General features: G+C 35.9%; 1 long non-coding RNA gene and 1 pseudogene across 1 annotated transcript; one reads left to right on the plus strand and one right to left on the minus strand.

Annotated features, from left to right (window-relative positions):
- Positions 1-492: 492 nt before the first annotated feature.
- On the minus strand, positions 493-13679 carry LOC147578181 (uncharacterized). The gene is made up of 3 exons (XR_015254886.1): positions 10576-13679; positions 2702-2773; positions 493-701 (listed from the first exon to the last, which is right to left on the minus strand). It is a non-coding gene; the product is annotated as an uncharacterized LOC147578181 (long non-coding RNA).
- On the plus strand, positions 8233-8469 carry LOC147578182 (UPF0729 protein C18orf32 homolog pseudogene; annotated as a pseudogene).
- Positions 13680-16584: the final 2905 nt, after the last annotated feature.

Consider the following 16584-nt stretch of genomic DNA (forward strand, 5'->3'; position numbering starts at 1 on the left):
TTAAGATTGTATGGTCTTTAATTTTTATTTTAGGGTAGAGTGATAATTTAACTGAGTTCTGCATAAGATTGAATATGGTGTCCAGGAAAAATGAAAGACTAAACCGAATGTTCTGTGAACACATATGAACACATATTATACCCATGTTTAAATGAAACCCAGGCAGTCGTATAGCAAGTGAAAAGAAATCAAAGCTTTGCAGTCTGGCTAATGAGAGGTTCTCTGAAGGGCATTCTGCGGAATGCATTTCTCTTGGCAGTTGCTCTAGTGGACTCAATTCACTTCTAAGCAGATTTCTTTAATCCTTAGCTCTAACTGGGTCAGCATCATCTGATTTTAAGTATTATTACAGGAGACATATGCACAATGATTATTGAAATAGCTACAACAAACCTGCCTGGAAAGTTACCTTTTCTTGGAAAAATGCTCAAAAGACCCAATTCACATAAGTGGACAAATCTCTGGTGGGACCACCACTATTGCAGGGGAAGGAACAAATGGAGGTGGCCCTCAGATGATAAACATGCCAAAACTTCCATTGAGATTTTTGTTTAATAGGCTGCTTAGGAAAAATGTTTAATTAGCTTACCTTATTCTCTGTATTGGCTCAGGAAGATTCTGTTGGGTAATTTGTGGACATGGACTTGAAAAGAATTTTCACAGTTGGGAGGGTAACACATTTTGTTTTTCAATCAGAAAATCTAAATAAAACAATCAATCGTGCGGTTACCCCTTACCGGCGGCAATTATCAACAGGTGGGTCAGTGATACTCGTTCAAGAGAGCTGTTAGGTGCTACTCATTAACTTAGAATCCTTTCCCTGTCCCCGATCATCTTGCTGGATTCTCCTACTCTTTGTACTTTGTTGGTGATTCTCTTTGAGGTTGTAGGCTTACAATTATATTTCATCTACAAATAGTGATCATTTTATCTTGTCCTTTCCAAGTTTTTTACCTCTACATTCTTTCTCTTGCTTAATTATATTAGCTGATATTTCCAGTACAATGTTCAATAGTAGTTAAATAGCAGTAGCGATCAGCATTCTATGTTTCTCTAGATCAGTTTGCCTCTGGTGTTGTTCATCCATTAAGTGTGATGCAGACATTGGGTTACTACTCCACTCCATCCCCAAATACAATTACAAGAATAGATTTTATGTTACAGGACCCTCCAGAGTTTACAAATGTAACAGGCATTATACTGGCTGGGCCTAAGGAAGCCATCGTACCATTTTTCAAGTAAATGATTTAAGGAAGAGAGGGTCTTATTCTGTTTGCTTTTGAGGTCTCTAGATCAAAAATTCACCACAGGAAACACACTTTGTTCATCTCCGCATTCCTAAATATTTATTGCCCAAATGTGCACGGTAAGAACCATCTTCAAATGCCCTTTCATCTTTGTAATTAACACTTGAAGTTATGAAGCCAGATTACCTAGAATTCCCCAACTCCTCAGGTACCATTTTCATGCACCTACACAGTTCACTAACCATGAGGACTTCTGGTAGTCAGTAGGCCTTTTAGCTCAATACTACTGCTCTTTTCCCTCAGGCAAATTTCCCTGCCCATTTGTAATGTCACCTTCCAGTTAGTGATTTCCACAATAGAAAAAGTAGCAACTCTTCTTGTTTAATGGCCTTCAGAAGCTGGTGAGTGTCAACAGGCTGAGGATTAAAAATAGGATGAGACTCCAGGGACCCTGAAGGCAGGATTTCCTTGCTTGTCTCAGATTATACAGGTAGGGTGTTGGGAATGGACAGGAAAATGAGGCAAGAAAGAAGGAATGAGAGCAAGGAACAGTTCTCCCATTGACATTTGCCAGTGAGAGGACACAAAGATGTCAATTTACTGAGTAATTCCATTATATTCTCTGGGTTGGTTATATTAACATGTTAAAGGACATGTGAAAGTATATTAAAGTGCAAAAATACTCACACCTATTACTTAATAGTGAGATTAAGGGCCCTGATTTAGTAATCTGACCATTCTATGTGTGAGTCTTGGTTCTGTTGATTACGGGTTCTGTGATTATGGGCAAGTGTCTTAATTAAGACTTAGTTTCCTCATTTGTAAAATGGAGAAACTCACCAACCTGTTTCTTCTGCTTATGTGGATATAATGAGAGAATGTATATAGAGTACCTAGCAGTACCTGGCACATAATGGAGTCTCAATAATTGTTAGGTACCATGATTTTCTATTTAGGCTTCCTTAAGTAATGTGATTTATATTTCATATAGTAAGGACTAAAGGCAAAACTCCAGGGCAAAGAGGGTGGGCTATTCATTTCCCTCTAGTTCTTAGTGCCATTTAGAACCATAATATAACTTCCCATGAAATGTATTTCATTTCATAACCAAAGGAAGTGTGATTCAAAATGTTGAAAACCAAATGTATGGCTCACCGTCTTGAAAAATATCTGAGGCCATGATTTCAGAGGAGACACGAGTCTTTGAAATAGGTTTTGAAAATGAGTGTATATATGTATACTATATATACTATACTATATATACTATACTATATATACTATATATATATATATATATATATATATATATTAGCTCTAAGAAGGTCATAAAAAAATCAACAAGTAAATATGATATGAATGGACTAATGTGGACATTTAGACTATCTTGGCTATCTTTTAAACACATTAGTCAAAAGCCGGAAGAGGGAATTCCTATAGGCACAAACAACACTTACTAGAATAGCAGGTGAAATAGTCGACTCATAGTCGGACTCATTCATCAAATTCAGGGATCAGCAAACTTTTTTCTGTAAAGGGACAGATAGGAAATATTTTAGGCTTTGCAGACCATAGGGTCTCTGTCCTAACTACTCAACTCTGACTTTGCAGCTACAGACACTAGGTAAATGGATGGCATGGCTATGTTCTAATAAAACTTTATTTATGAAAACAGGTGGCAGACCAGATGTGCTCTGTGGGCCATAGCTTTTTCATTCTGATTTAAACCATATATCATACTCTAACGTGACGTACTCAACTATTCAGAAACAAACTTAATCTGATCTCTGTACTGGTTGACAATTTGTGCATCGTTCACACATAAAGATCTATAATTATTTATTATATATACTATATATAATTGATGTATTATAAATATGTAACAAAGTTTAAATGTTTTATTTAATTGTGAAAAAGCTTAAAACTGTATTGTATTTGTTTTATGCCAATATTTCAGTTGTTCACAATTATGTGTCCCTTTACAATAAAAAAATACAGTTAATCTCATTTGTGAATGTGAGATTCACAGAAGTCATACTATTCAGAATAAGGTTTGATGGCTTTGAAACACTAGGAGTCCATCCCTCTCCCAATATTTCTGCTTTGTTGTGTATACACTTTGATTTTTTAAATCTGTAATCCAGTTCTGGATTTTTTCCACCATTACATAAAATATTTATGTTGTCAGCACTGAATTTGACTGGAAATTTAAAATTTATATATGTCAAAGACTAAGTGCTGAAAGAAACTATCAACATATTTTAAAATCCAACTAATGAGATTTAACTAAACCACATGATTCAGAAACAGGCTTAGGTGCATCTTCTTTATGCAATCCAGATGACCATCACTGATAAATACTATGATTCTGGTATAAAAATATATAGGGATGCCTGGGTGGCTCACTCAGTTAAGCATCTAACTCTTGATTTCACCTCAGGTCATGATCTCACAGTTCATGGGACTGAGCCCCATGTGTGATTCTCTCTCTCCCCCTCTCTCTGTCCCTCCACTGCTTATGCTCTTTTTCTCTTAAAATAAATAAACATATATATATATATATATATATATATATATATATATGTATACACACACACACACACACACACACACACACACATATATATATATATATATATATATATATATATATATATATATATAAACACAGTTGTTAGCCCATGGCTATTACATAAAATATTTGAAAATGAAGCTGTCAATTGTCATTTGGAGGACAGAAGCTTATGTTTACCAGGAGACAACTATTAAAAAAAATCCTGTCATCTCTTTTTACAAGTACATAATTTATATTGGAGACTTTTTTTTTTTAAACCACTGTAGTCAGAAACATTATTTCTATAAATCAGCACTTAGTTCCATTCTAGAGGGTAAAATTGCTTCTTCCTGATTTTACTTATTAGTTTGACAGCTGTGCCTTATTGAAAATAGATTAAAAGAGGGCATTTTATGGAAACAAAATAATCAATGGAATTTAAAAAATTTTAAATCGGCATTTTGTATTTATAAGCTTCAAAACATAAAATGTAATGATGTCACTCAAGAGGTGTACAGAATGTCACTGCTTGTTTTGGCTGCAATGTTCTCAGTGCTCTGAAAGCACAAATTCGGAAAGAATTTGAAGTTGAGCAAGATCTAGATATTTACTGTTTTTTTTTAAAGAACATCTTGGTCCCAGGCCAAAAACCTGTTGTTTTCTTTAAAAAGGAATGAATGTCAATTAATTTTTTACAAACCCAACTTGAAGGGCATTTAATTAATAGCCAAGTTTGACTGAATTCACAGATGTATAACCTCATAAATCAATAAAGAGCTCACTAGAGTTTGTTGAGAGGTAGAGGCAAAGTACGTAAAACAGTACCTGACCTAATAAAATCTGTTTATTTTAGCTATTTATTATGATCAACATTTCTTGTAATATATACTTCATTATGGGATAGAACTACCACAGTCTTAGAAATCAGATTTGCTTGGGTTCACATCCTGATAAAACTAAATTACTTAACCTCATTGGATGGTTTCACCAGGGGCAAAATGGTGATATTCCAGATTCTATAGAAGACCTGAAAAACTGTTCTTAATTTACATTTCTTATTTCTTCTCTCTCTCTCTCTCTCTTAAAATAAATAACTAAACAAGCAACTAACTCTTGATTTTGGCTCAGGTCATGATCTCATGGTTTGTGGGATCAATCCCCGCTTGGGGCTCTGTGTTGATGGCATAGAGCCTACTTAAGATTCTCTGTTTCCCTCTCTCTCTCTCTGCCCCTCTCATGCTTCAGCTCTCTCTCTCTCTCTCTCTCTCTCTCTCTCTCTTTCTCTCAAAATAAAGAAATAAACTTTAAAAAGAAGAGGAAGCTGATTAGGGGTTTTTCAGGCATTTTTCATTTTGAGTTCTTGTCTGCAAACAGGTATATAATGTCCTAAAGAAAAAAAAAAAGGAAGAGAAAAGAAAGGAAAAGGGTTGTCACTTCATATATCTAAATCAAACTTGGGTATCCCTTGATAAAAAAGCCCAATTGACAGATGGACTCACTCTCAGAATAATAGAGAAATTATATATTTTTTTTAAACAAGTTATTCTCAGTGTACAAGATGCATAGGTATTAGTGAATATTCTTTTCTGCTTTAGAGAAAAACTGTTAGCTACTCACTAGAAATACCTATCCCCAAAATTATATTAAAAGATCAAAGCTATACTTTGAATGAAATAGTAAAGTTATATATGAGTGTGTATTTATTTATTTTTAATGTGTATTTAAGTTAATGTAATAAACAACTACAAAACACAGTTTTTGTTTTGTTTTTCTTAAACACACTTAGTTAAAAAAAAACGGTTCTATGAAATTACTTTTATGAAAATTTCAGCAAATATTTCCACAAGACAAATTCATAGGAGTGAAATTGGTGGATCAAAGAGTTGTCATGATTTTAACAGGCATATATTGATAAATAAACCTCAGAAAAGCTACACCAATTTACACAACAACCAAACGCAGGTGTGCCCTGAATCCCAAGGCTTTTGCCAACTCACTCAATTTGCTGTTTTCAGTTACATTCAACCCACAGTGAGAACATATCCTATTAGATGCCTTAGATGCCCCTTCTTATCTGATCAACTAATAAATGCACTATAACATTCGTCCTGTCCCATTAAGGTTGAATTGTTCTGTTTTTGGTAAAGACAACACCATTCTCCCCATTTACTGTTTACCCCCAGGCTTACTTTCTTCTCTCTCCTACAGTCTGGACCCGTGGCCCACGTTTTCTCAAACTAGAATGCTCAGCTCCTTCAAACCTCGTCCTTTTTTGCAGTGTCTCCCCCGAAAAATTCCCATTCCTGGAAAATTCCAGCCCTCTGCTCATGGCTCCTCTTTATTGCTGGAAAACATCAAACAAGTCTGTGCCTCGGCACCATTCTGGCTTTGAACTTCAGCTGCCCTGAGCACAGCAGGCAGTCCTTTCCCGTTGCCGGGCCCTCCCCCCACATCTCTTAGGCAGAGCTTTGCAGACAGGAGGCCATCAGAATCACTGGTCAGTCTTCATCTCAGCTGACCTTCCTCCTTACCTGACACCACTGACCTGTCTCCCCTGGGCTTCCAGGGCAATGCTGTCTCGTGTTTCTTTCCCAGGTCCTTCCCCACATTTAAGGACCACTCTAAGGGAACTGAGCGGTTGTGGTCGGGCTATGGGCACCAACTAAAATATGTTCCTTAAGTTCCGAGGGACAAACTTATCGTGTAATGGGTAAGAGTGCATACTCTGAGGCCCACGTGCTGGGTTTAGCTCAGCTCTACTGCTTTTGCACTGGGCAAGGCAATGTCACTGTCCCTGTCTTCATCTACCAAGAAAAAAAAAATCATAATTGGATCTATGATGATGTGTGGCCTAAATGATGTAATCATGAAAAGTGTTCAGAATTATCTGCTATATAATAAGCACTTGAAAAATGACATTTCTCTTTCTACCATCTGAAGGTACAGTAATAAAATGGCAGACTGGAGACCAGGAAGAGGGTTCTCATCAGACATTGAATCTGCCGACACCTTGATCTTGGAGTTCCCAGGCACAATGAAAAATGAATGTGTTTTCTAAGCAAAAAAAAAAAAAAAAGAAAAAAAAATTACTAGTCATAATTGGGAGCCCTAAATAATAGGATAATGAAATAAGCACAGATACAGGCATCAGACTGGCTTCAAATCCTGACTGAACAATTCACTAGGAGTATGATATGGGGTATGCTGTGACACTGATCTTGGCCTGCTGGACTATGTGTTTAATGAAGCTAATTCTATCTTTTTTATATCACGGCATTCTTATATGAGGTAAAATAAATAGAATTAAGTATCTAGTGCAGTACCCAGAATAAAGCCAGCAGAAATTTTCTGTTTTTTATTGCCATGCTTTTTAGACCCTGTGATTATTGATACTATCAGCAAGCAGATAGCAAGCAGACCAAATTTAACATGTAGGGTTCTACTTTCAAATATATATTGGAATTTAGCTCTACTAGTGTATAAACAGTGCTAGTATAAACTAGCAGTTAACAGTGGAGACTTTGCCATCGCAGCTATGAAGTCCTGCAACTAAAAAAATTGTCATACAGAGAAAAACAGTGAATAAAGTGGTATATTTTAAAGAAATAAAAAATATACATATATATGTATGTGCATAATGAGTTAGACAGACCATAGCCAAAACCATTTAGGAACAACATAAAAACTCTATAAATTTCAGAAGTCTAGTTTGACCCCTTTTGAGCAGTTAGACTAATATACTTAACTGTGGGACCAGAAGTTGTAAAGAATTCTCACTTTACACAACACATACCTTAGTTGTCATTGATTCATGGCAGAATTTCCAGTCTGTAATTTTAGTACTATGCCAGTACATATTAGATAAATTAGTTTTACTGGCCATTTTAATACCTGTACTTGTAACATTTGATTGACACATTATCAACCCATATTTGTACAAACCAGGGCTATAATTAATTCTGATGCCTTTTGTATCTAGATACAATAAATGGCTATTTTTCAAATTATCTGCTTTTTGGAAAAATACGAGTCATACTATTTTAGTTTCAATATAAACATTTGCTTGTATCCTCAAACTTTGTATACAGGAAAATTCTGCTATCATTCCTGGAAAAAAAAAAGGTATTTAGCCAAACCGGACTTTTCTAAATGTAAACTAGAACTCCCTGAGGGCCAGCTTCTGACAGTAATAGGTTGTCAGCTTCACAAAGACAGGGAGTATTTTTTAACTTCTATTTTGTCTGCATTATCTGGTATAGTGGATGGCACATGGTAAATTGTCATTAAATGCTTGTTGAATTGAATTACAAAGAAATGTATACAATGTGACCTACAGCTGTCTAAAATACACAAAAATCTTTCTCTCTCCGGAGGTGCCGACATTTCCACTTGTGCCTGGTGGTCACTGATCAGGACCTCAAGCCTGGGAGGATAATGTGCATCGGTAGCCTTGTCATTCCATTTCTTCTCTGAATCTACAAAAAATTCCTGCAGCAATACACATATCCTCTGATGTCCCCTTTTGTTAGTCCTATGTGGCCTAAAAAAGTTCTTTGAGAGTCCCGTGATAAAAACAAAGGCAAAGTAGACTATAAGGGTGCAGACATAAATGGATTACCAAGAAAAGGACCAATGGAAATCTCTGGTAAAAAAAAAAAAAAAAAAGACTGAAATGATTGTTCCAAAAGATCTCATTGTTTTCAATGGACCTGCCAAGGTGAAGCACCTTGCTTATAATGGTCTCTGACCTTTTTCTCTGAGACCAGAATTCGGGATAGATAGCTTAGATATGTACCTGACACTAATCAGGAAATACATGACATTTATATTTAAGATGTGTTTAGTTATATTTAATGATCTCATTCCCGAGTTCCTTTTTCATTAAAGTAGCTTTCATTGCTATTTTTGTAGTTATGAATAATTAGAAGGTTTGTGCCAGTAGACCCTGCTCCTAAATCAGTACCCCCAAATCCTTGGGCCTCTAGCTTTTGTTCAGGCTCTTTGAATTTGAGCAGAGTACAATTTTACTATGAAATGGTGCAGTGAAACTGTGCAGTGAAAGGAAAGGGGGGTTGGGGTGATAAGCCTTAAAACATAAAGATATAATTACTGTCCAATACAACCGAGCAGCTTACTTACGAGAGTAGTAATTATTGCTTATTGCTCTAAGGAAAATAGAACAGGGAAATAGGAGAAACTCCTTTGAAAAATGGAATATCTTTTACAGTAATATCTAATGTATATTATAAAATTCTAGGGGTGCCTGGGTGGCTCAATTGGTTGAGCTCCCGACTTCAGCTCAGGTCATGATCTCATGGTCTGTGAGTTCGAGCCCTGCATCGGGCTCTATGCTATCAGCTCAGAGCCTGGAGCCTGCTTCAGATTCTGTGTCTTCCTCTCTCTCTGTTCCTCTCCCACTCTCACTCTGTCTCTCTCTCAAAAATAAACATTAAAAAATAAATAAATACAATTCTAAAAATAAAATAAACAAATATCTATGAATACAGCAACAGTGAGATCACATTCATGTTGCCCAGGAATGGGAGAACAGGAAACAGGAATAAAGATCTCTGGCAGGGAGGTGAGAGCACAGGACACAAGCCATGTCAGTCAGCAAAGGATGCTGTGTGGACTAGGTAACGAGGTTTATCTGCTCCCTGCTGATATTACAAAGAGGGCGATATCTAAGAGGAAGATTTCACTCACCTCAAGGCCTTAACGATCTTAGGGCTGAGAGATGATTTAAACCAACATCTTCCCCTCCAAAAGATTCCTTTCGAAATATGTTTAAGAGATATGCGGTCATCTAGTCTTTGTTTTGAATGTGTTCTCACCGACTGAGAAATCATGGGGTCACATGTTCCATTTAGAACTATTCTAACTGTAAAATGGCTTCCTGACATTTTTGAGCAGCAGTCTGTCCACCTATGAATCCCAGCCTCTGGTCACAGTTCTCCCTAAAGGAGCAGACAAGCCGTGTCCCTGTAATCTCTTCACACTCCAGTATGTGAGGACGGCTGTCATGTCCCCGGGTTTCCTCATTCCCAGGCCAGTGTGTCCCCAGTGGTCCATCCCCACTACCAACAAGTGTTATGTCTAAAATGTTTTAAAACTATACATTTAATGATCACATATCATACCTCAAATATTTGGCCAGTCACGACTTCTATATGATTTCAATGGAGTTGGCTAACATCGGGGAAACCCTGAACAGCTCTGGGAACATTATTTTACGAGGAACGTTTTCAGATAATAGCTTAGCCCAAATAAGATTATAGGCTTTAAAGAATTCCCTTTGAAATTAGATTTAGTTTAAACAAAGGGAAGTAGTGAGGAAAGAAAAGACTTATTCAATGGCTAACCAAAAGAATTTGCAACTAACATAACCCACTCAACTCTGTCATGTTAGGAGATTTTTGTCTTTATTACATGAAGTCTTTACAGGATCCTAAATAATTTAGGGCTTGTTCTAGAATGGGTCTTAATTTCTGGTAATAGCTAGAAACACTTTGTTTTCTACAAAGCTAATTATAAATATTCAGTTAAATGTTTAGGGCCCACATTTCCAGGGGGTCCCTCAAATAGCACTTGGTTTAGAGTGGGACCCAAAGTAGTTGCTAACAGTCAGCCTATAAGCCCCAGTGCTGCGTGGAGAGGTTTTTCTAAGTTTAAATTCAAGGGATTTATTTAAATGAATAAAATTTCTGTAATATATAGCGTGCACGCACACACAAACTCAGCTGTGGACTTTGAGGTAGGTTAAATCCTAGACTGTACCTTATGCAGCCTGGGGTCCTAGGAGGACGGAACACAGCCAGGAAGAACAAGACTGCAGCAGTCTGGTGGGAGAGTGGAGGAGAAAGAAAAAGGTCAAAAAAAGAAGCTTGTGGGTTCTTCTACCTTCTTCTCTTGCTAGCCATATTACCTCTGGGCATTTATCTTCTTTGAGGCCACTAAAGGAAAGTTCAGAACACCTATTCTGCCTCTGAGGATCATAAGACCGCCTATGTTAACGTACCTTAAAGCACATCTGTAAAAATTAACAAGAATCAGTAAGACTGGGTTGACTGTCTACACCAGTTTGGTGAGAACTACTATCTCCATATTTTTGAATCTTCCAACCCACAAAAATGGAATATCTTTCTATTTGTTTGGTTCTTCATATAAAAAATAGTTTGTGTATTTCAGTATAGAAATAAATATCTCTACACATCTCCCCTTAGACTTCTTAGCTCTTGGATGTTTTGAGTGTTATTTTAAATGATATCACTTCATAAAGTCCATTTTCTATTTGGTATTGATTTATAAATATAAGTGACTTTTGAGTACTGTACTTGTAAGAAGTTTGTTAAATTCACCTACTAATTCTAATAGTCGGTAAATTCATTTGGATTTTCTATGTACATAGTATCTGCAAACAAATGACTATTTTATTTCTTCCTTTTTAGTCTTTATGCCATTCATTTTCTTTTCTTGCCTTATTATATATGGCAAGAACCTTAGTACAATGTTGAATAGAAGAAGTGATTATGGGAATCCTTGTGTCATTCCTGCTCTCAAGGGCAAAACTTTCAGTATTTTACCACCAGATATGTCTGCTAGTAGACTGTATAGCAGTTTACAGAAGTTCTATTCATAGTTTGCTAAGAATTTTTTATAAATGGTTGTTAAATTTCATCAAATCCTTTTTCCAATTTGTATCAGTTGAGATAACTATTTTTCTCCCTTTATAAAAATTAACGTGGCAGAGTACATTGGTTTCTCAAGTGTTAAGCCACATTTGCATACATTGAGAATTAATGTCACTTGGTAGTGAGATATTATCTTTCATATCCATTTCAGGGTCCCTTATTATACATCATGATGCCTTTGTCATGTTTTGGTATCATGATTAGGATGGAGTTAGTTGGGAAATATTCCATTTTTCTATTTATTGGAAGAATTTGTTTAGAATTAAGGTAATTTCTTCCTTAAATGTTTGAAAGAGCTCACTGAAAAGGCTTTATATTGTCTTTGTGGAAAGACTTGAATAACTGATTCAACTTCCACTAACAGAAGACACTCTCCAGATTTTCCATTTGTGTTGTCAGTTTAATTTTTTGAGGTATTTGTCCTTATTCACATTTTAAAATTGATGTTAAATGTTCATTTTATCATCACATCTTTTCATTGTTGGTGTAGTCTCCAATGATAATGTATTTTTCATTCCTGATGTTACTTTTTCTCTTTTTTTATTGATGTCTTAATGGGGGTATGTCAGTTCTCTTAAACTTTTCAAAGAACAAGCTTTTAGCTTGTTTTTGTTTAACTTTTTAAAAAAAAAGTTTATTTATTTTGAGGGACAGTGGGGGGGCAGAGAATGGGGGAGGGGCAGAGAGAGAATCCCAGTCTCCATTCAATCAGTGCAGAGCCCAATGTGGGGCTCCATCTCAGGAACTGTGAGATCATGACCTGAAGCCAAGAATTAGACACTTAATTGACTGAGCCACCCAAGTGCCCTTAGCTTCGTTTTCTATTTCACCGATTTCTGATTTTTGTTTTCTTCTTTCTGCATTCTTTGTTTTACTCTTCTTGCTTCTTGAGACGAAGTGTAAATGATTTTAGTCTTTCAACTTTTCTAGTAAATATAGTTAAGGCTATACATTTCTCTCCAAGCATTGTTAGCTGTAGCCCACAACTTTTGATATGGCACATCTTCTTTATCATTCAGCTTAAAATATTTTCTAAAGCCTGTTATTTCTTCTTCGTTCCATGGATTATTTAGAAGTGTGTTCTGTTTAATTTCCAGGCACCTGAGAATTTTCTAGTGATCTTTTGTTACTGATTTCGAGCATCATTTCCCTGAATTCAGAGCATATTTTCAATTATTTTGATCCTCTGAAATGTTTTGGGGCTTCCTTTATGGCCTGCTTATTGTCAGTTTTGATAAATTTTAAATATGGTTTTAAGTAAAACATTGTCATTGTTGGCAGTATTTTCTATATATCAATCACATCAAGTTTGTTAACTGTTCTTCAGATCTATTATTTTTCCTACTTGTTTGTCTGTTTGTTTACAGGTATGTTAAAGTAACATACTTTATGATTGTGGATTGTCCATTTTTCTTTTTAGTTGTCTATTTTTTGCCTTATAAATCTGAAATAATGTTATTTACAATTGTGAAATCTTCCTGGTAAACTGGCTTACCATTTCAGAATATCCCTCTTCCTCTCCAGTAATGCTTCCCGACTTCAATCTGTTTTATCTAACATTACTGTAGCTACACCTGTTTTTTCATTAGCTGTTACATGGTTGATTTTCTGCCATCCTTGTACTTTCTATGCACCTTTACTTAATATGTGTGTCTTGTAAATCAGAAATACGTACGTAGGCTTTGTTTTCTTCCCCAATCTGACATTAGCTTATTACTTGAAGTATTTGATCCATTTTCATTTAATGTAATTACTGATTTAGGTGATTTTATACCTACTATCCAACTACTTGTTTTCTATCTGACCCACTGTTTCATTTACCTTTTTTTTTTTTTCTGTCTTGTCTTCTTTCGGATTACTCTTTTTGATGTTATGATACACATTTGGGTTAAATATAATACAAATTATTGTATTTACCACTTCCTTGATGATACCAGAACTTTATTCTTCCATGTTTTCCACCTTTTCCATATTATTGTTACCATGTATTCTAACTCTACAAAATTTTTAAACTTCACATTGCCAGTATTGTTTTGTAACAGTCAAAATTCACTCGCATTCACTTTTTGTAAAAATCTTCTTTCCATTTCTGTATTTCTACTTAGGATCACTTTCCTTCTGCCTAAAGACCTCTCTACAGACTTTAGTTAATGCAGCCCTGCTAGTAACTTTTTTTTTTTTAAACTTCTACATTTCGGGGGCGCCTGGGTGGCGCAGTCGGTTAGGTGTCCGACTTCAACCAGGTCACGATCTCGCGGTCCGTGAGTTCGAGCCCCGCGTCAGGCTCTGGGCTGATGGCTCGGAGCCTGGAGCCTGTTTCTGATTCTGTGTCTCCCTCTCTCTCTGCCCCTCCCCCGTTCATGCTCTGTCTCTCTCTGTCCCAAAAATAAATAAAAAACGTTGAAAAAAAAAAAAAAACTTCTACATTTCACATTTATAGAGAATATTTTTATTCTACATAGAATTTTGGGTTGACTTTTGCCCCCCAGCACTTTAAAAAGTCTTTAATGATGTCTCTAATGAGGTATAATGTTTCCTTGCCTACATTAATAAGAGGGGCATAATGAAAAAACTAAAATTGCTTAATGCAGTGATTTTAGAAACATCTCCTTCACCTTAAATTCAAGGTCATAAAATTATGATCAGAGCTTGAAGACTTTACAGATCTAGCCCAACTTCCTCCCTAGTAATAATCCTTATAGGAGGTTAGTGTTTGCCTTGAATACTTTTCCGGTTTTGAGGAATTCACCAAATCACAAGATAATGCATTCTATTTATAAACAGTTCTAATCATAAATGGATTCCTTAGAGAGCACTGAAACAAAATCTGCCTCTGTTTTACTACCAGTCATGGGATCTCATTCTGCCTAAAGGAGCAAGTAAGATGTTTAACTTCAATCCTTTGTTTTCACTTCTAGCATGTAAAAAGAACTACTCTGTCCCTGGCTTCCAGGGTAAGCATCACTTTCTCTACCCTGCCAACTCCACCCTCAACCTTCACTAACTCCACATTCACAATGGGTCACTAATCCCTGTCAATTATGTTCCTAAAAATAAACTGGAATTAGGTCAGTGGCTTAATTTAGGACCTATTTCTCACCTGGATTGCTGACTCTTTTCCTGATTATAAACAGAAGCTAGGAGATCTCATGCAAACACTATTCTCTATATACTTAAATTCCTTAATAGCTCTCCATTACAGCACTGTTTTCCAAACTATTCTTTTGGAACTGAGTGTGGAGAGGTAGAATTGTTTGTTTATTCCATCACCGCTCTGTTTTTCTCTCATTATTAGCAAAGTTTAACCTACAAAATTTGCTGCAATCCAGAAAAACTTCACCAATTTTAGATGCAGTGGTTTTAAGAAATGAATAAACTTTAATACGCATGTACGCTAAAAATGACCTTGGAGTTGGAATATAACCCTAAATTTTAGTATCCTAGCAACTAGTAGGAAAAACTTTAGCCTGAAAGTATATTATTTATGACAGCCTCTGGCTTAAAAATTGAAGATGAATTTAGAAATGACAGCATTTATAATAAAGACACCTGGGTCCAAGTCTTAGCACCCTTTCTTATTAGCTATATAACATAAAGTTATTTAATCTCTTTGAAGTCTATTTGCTCATCTGAAAAAGGCAGTTAAGAATTCTTGCCTTGGTAAATTTACCACAGGGATACTTTACAGTAGTTAAAAAAAGGAAAAATATGCTTGCAGCTACAAACATTTACATGGATTAATCTCAAAAATATGAATGTAAGAAGCCACAAAAGATTCAATGATGCTCTGGTAAAAGGTTAAAACAGTCCAAATTAAATAATATATAGGTAGCAAATTTTTTTAAAAGCCAGGAAATGGTGAACATAGAATTCAAGACAGAGGTTACACCAGAGAGGGTGTGTGTCGGAGGAGGGGGAAGAGACAGTCATGTGATCAGGGAGGCTGCTCTGGTGTCTCCCTAACATTCTCTGAAGGGGATATTGAGAGTTCATTTTATTCTTTAAACGATACACATATATTATACACTTCTGCATTTGTGACTCAAGTTAAAACAAAAAGTCATTTAAATCTCCCAGTGAATCTGAGTTAAATATGTATCTGCACTTGTCGACGGGGAATTCATAGGTTCACAGCTTTTTCCTGTGCTGAATACCACCACCATGGACTGGTTTCACTGGCACCCGGCTAGATGAACTCTCACAACTTTGAAGAAAATAGCTGGATGCAGGAAAGTTTTTAATTCATTGGAAGTAGATCTCAAAAAGCAAATTTCTGGTGTAAAATGAAATGAGATACAGATAATTAATTTAGTGGAGAGCAACCATGTGTCAGGCTTTGTGCCTACAATTGTAAATAAGATCTTACCATACTTGGTCTGTGCCCTGATTTTATTTCAGGGCCACATTCATTTACCAATTATCACTCTCTAGACAATGAAAAGCTCATTGGTCTATTCACATTTGTAACTCAGAAACATGGGAAAGTAGTCTTTTTCACCCTATTTTCTGAAAAGTATGTTAATTTTATGTATATAGGGTAATAAACTTTAGTTGTAAAGACATTAAAAAACAGCATATGTAATATGGCTTATTCAGGAAGTATTAATATTTAAAATTTACTTGCAAGTATTAGAGTGGGAACAAAAGGGATATTAAAATAATTTAAAACATTCTATGAATTTCACAAATATACCAATGTATGTTTAAACATTGCTGATATATATGTATAACCTTTCATTTGCAGACTTGTCCTAGTGAATTTAGTAAACAAATACTTAATACTTGCTTATTATCAAAAGATCATGAATTTGTCCTTTCCCTTCCTTCTGATTGGGGTGGAAGATTCAGCCAGATGACCAGGGCTGAGGATCGAATGGTTAGTATTGACATCATTAGGGTCAAGGCTCAGCTGGCCTGGTCCTTGTGGTTGAGACTAGGGTTTCAACTGGTGTTATTAGGGAGTCGTGTGGTCAGGGCAGTGCAGTGGTGGCTGACATATTTGACATATTTGGAGCTAGGTGGCCCAATGCAGCAGCTAGCATTGTCAGGAGGCTGGTACATAAAAAGTAAGCAAATAATATATTTAGGTTTATGG

The sequence above is a fragment of the Puma concolor genome, chromosome C1, assembly GCF_028749965.1.
Source record: "Puma concolor isolate L17-30 chromosome C1, mPumCon1.1.hap2, whole genome shotgun sequence".
In the NCBI taxonomy this organism is placed as follows: Eukaryota; Metazoa; Chordata; class Mammalia; order Carnivora; family Felidae; genus Puma; species Puma concolor.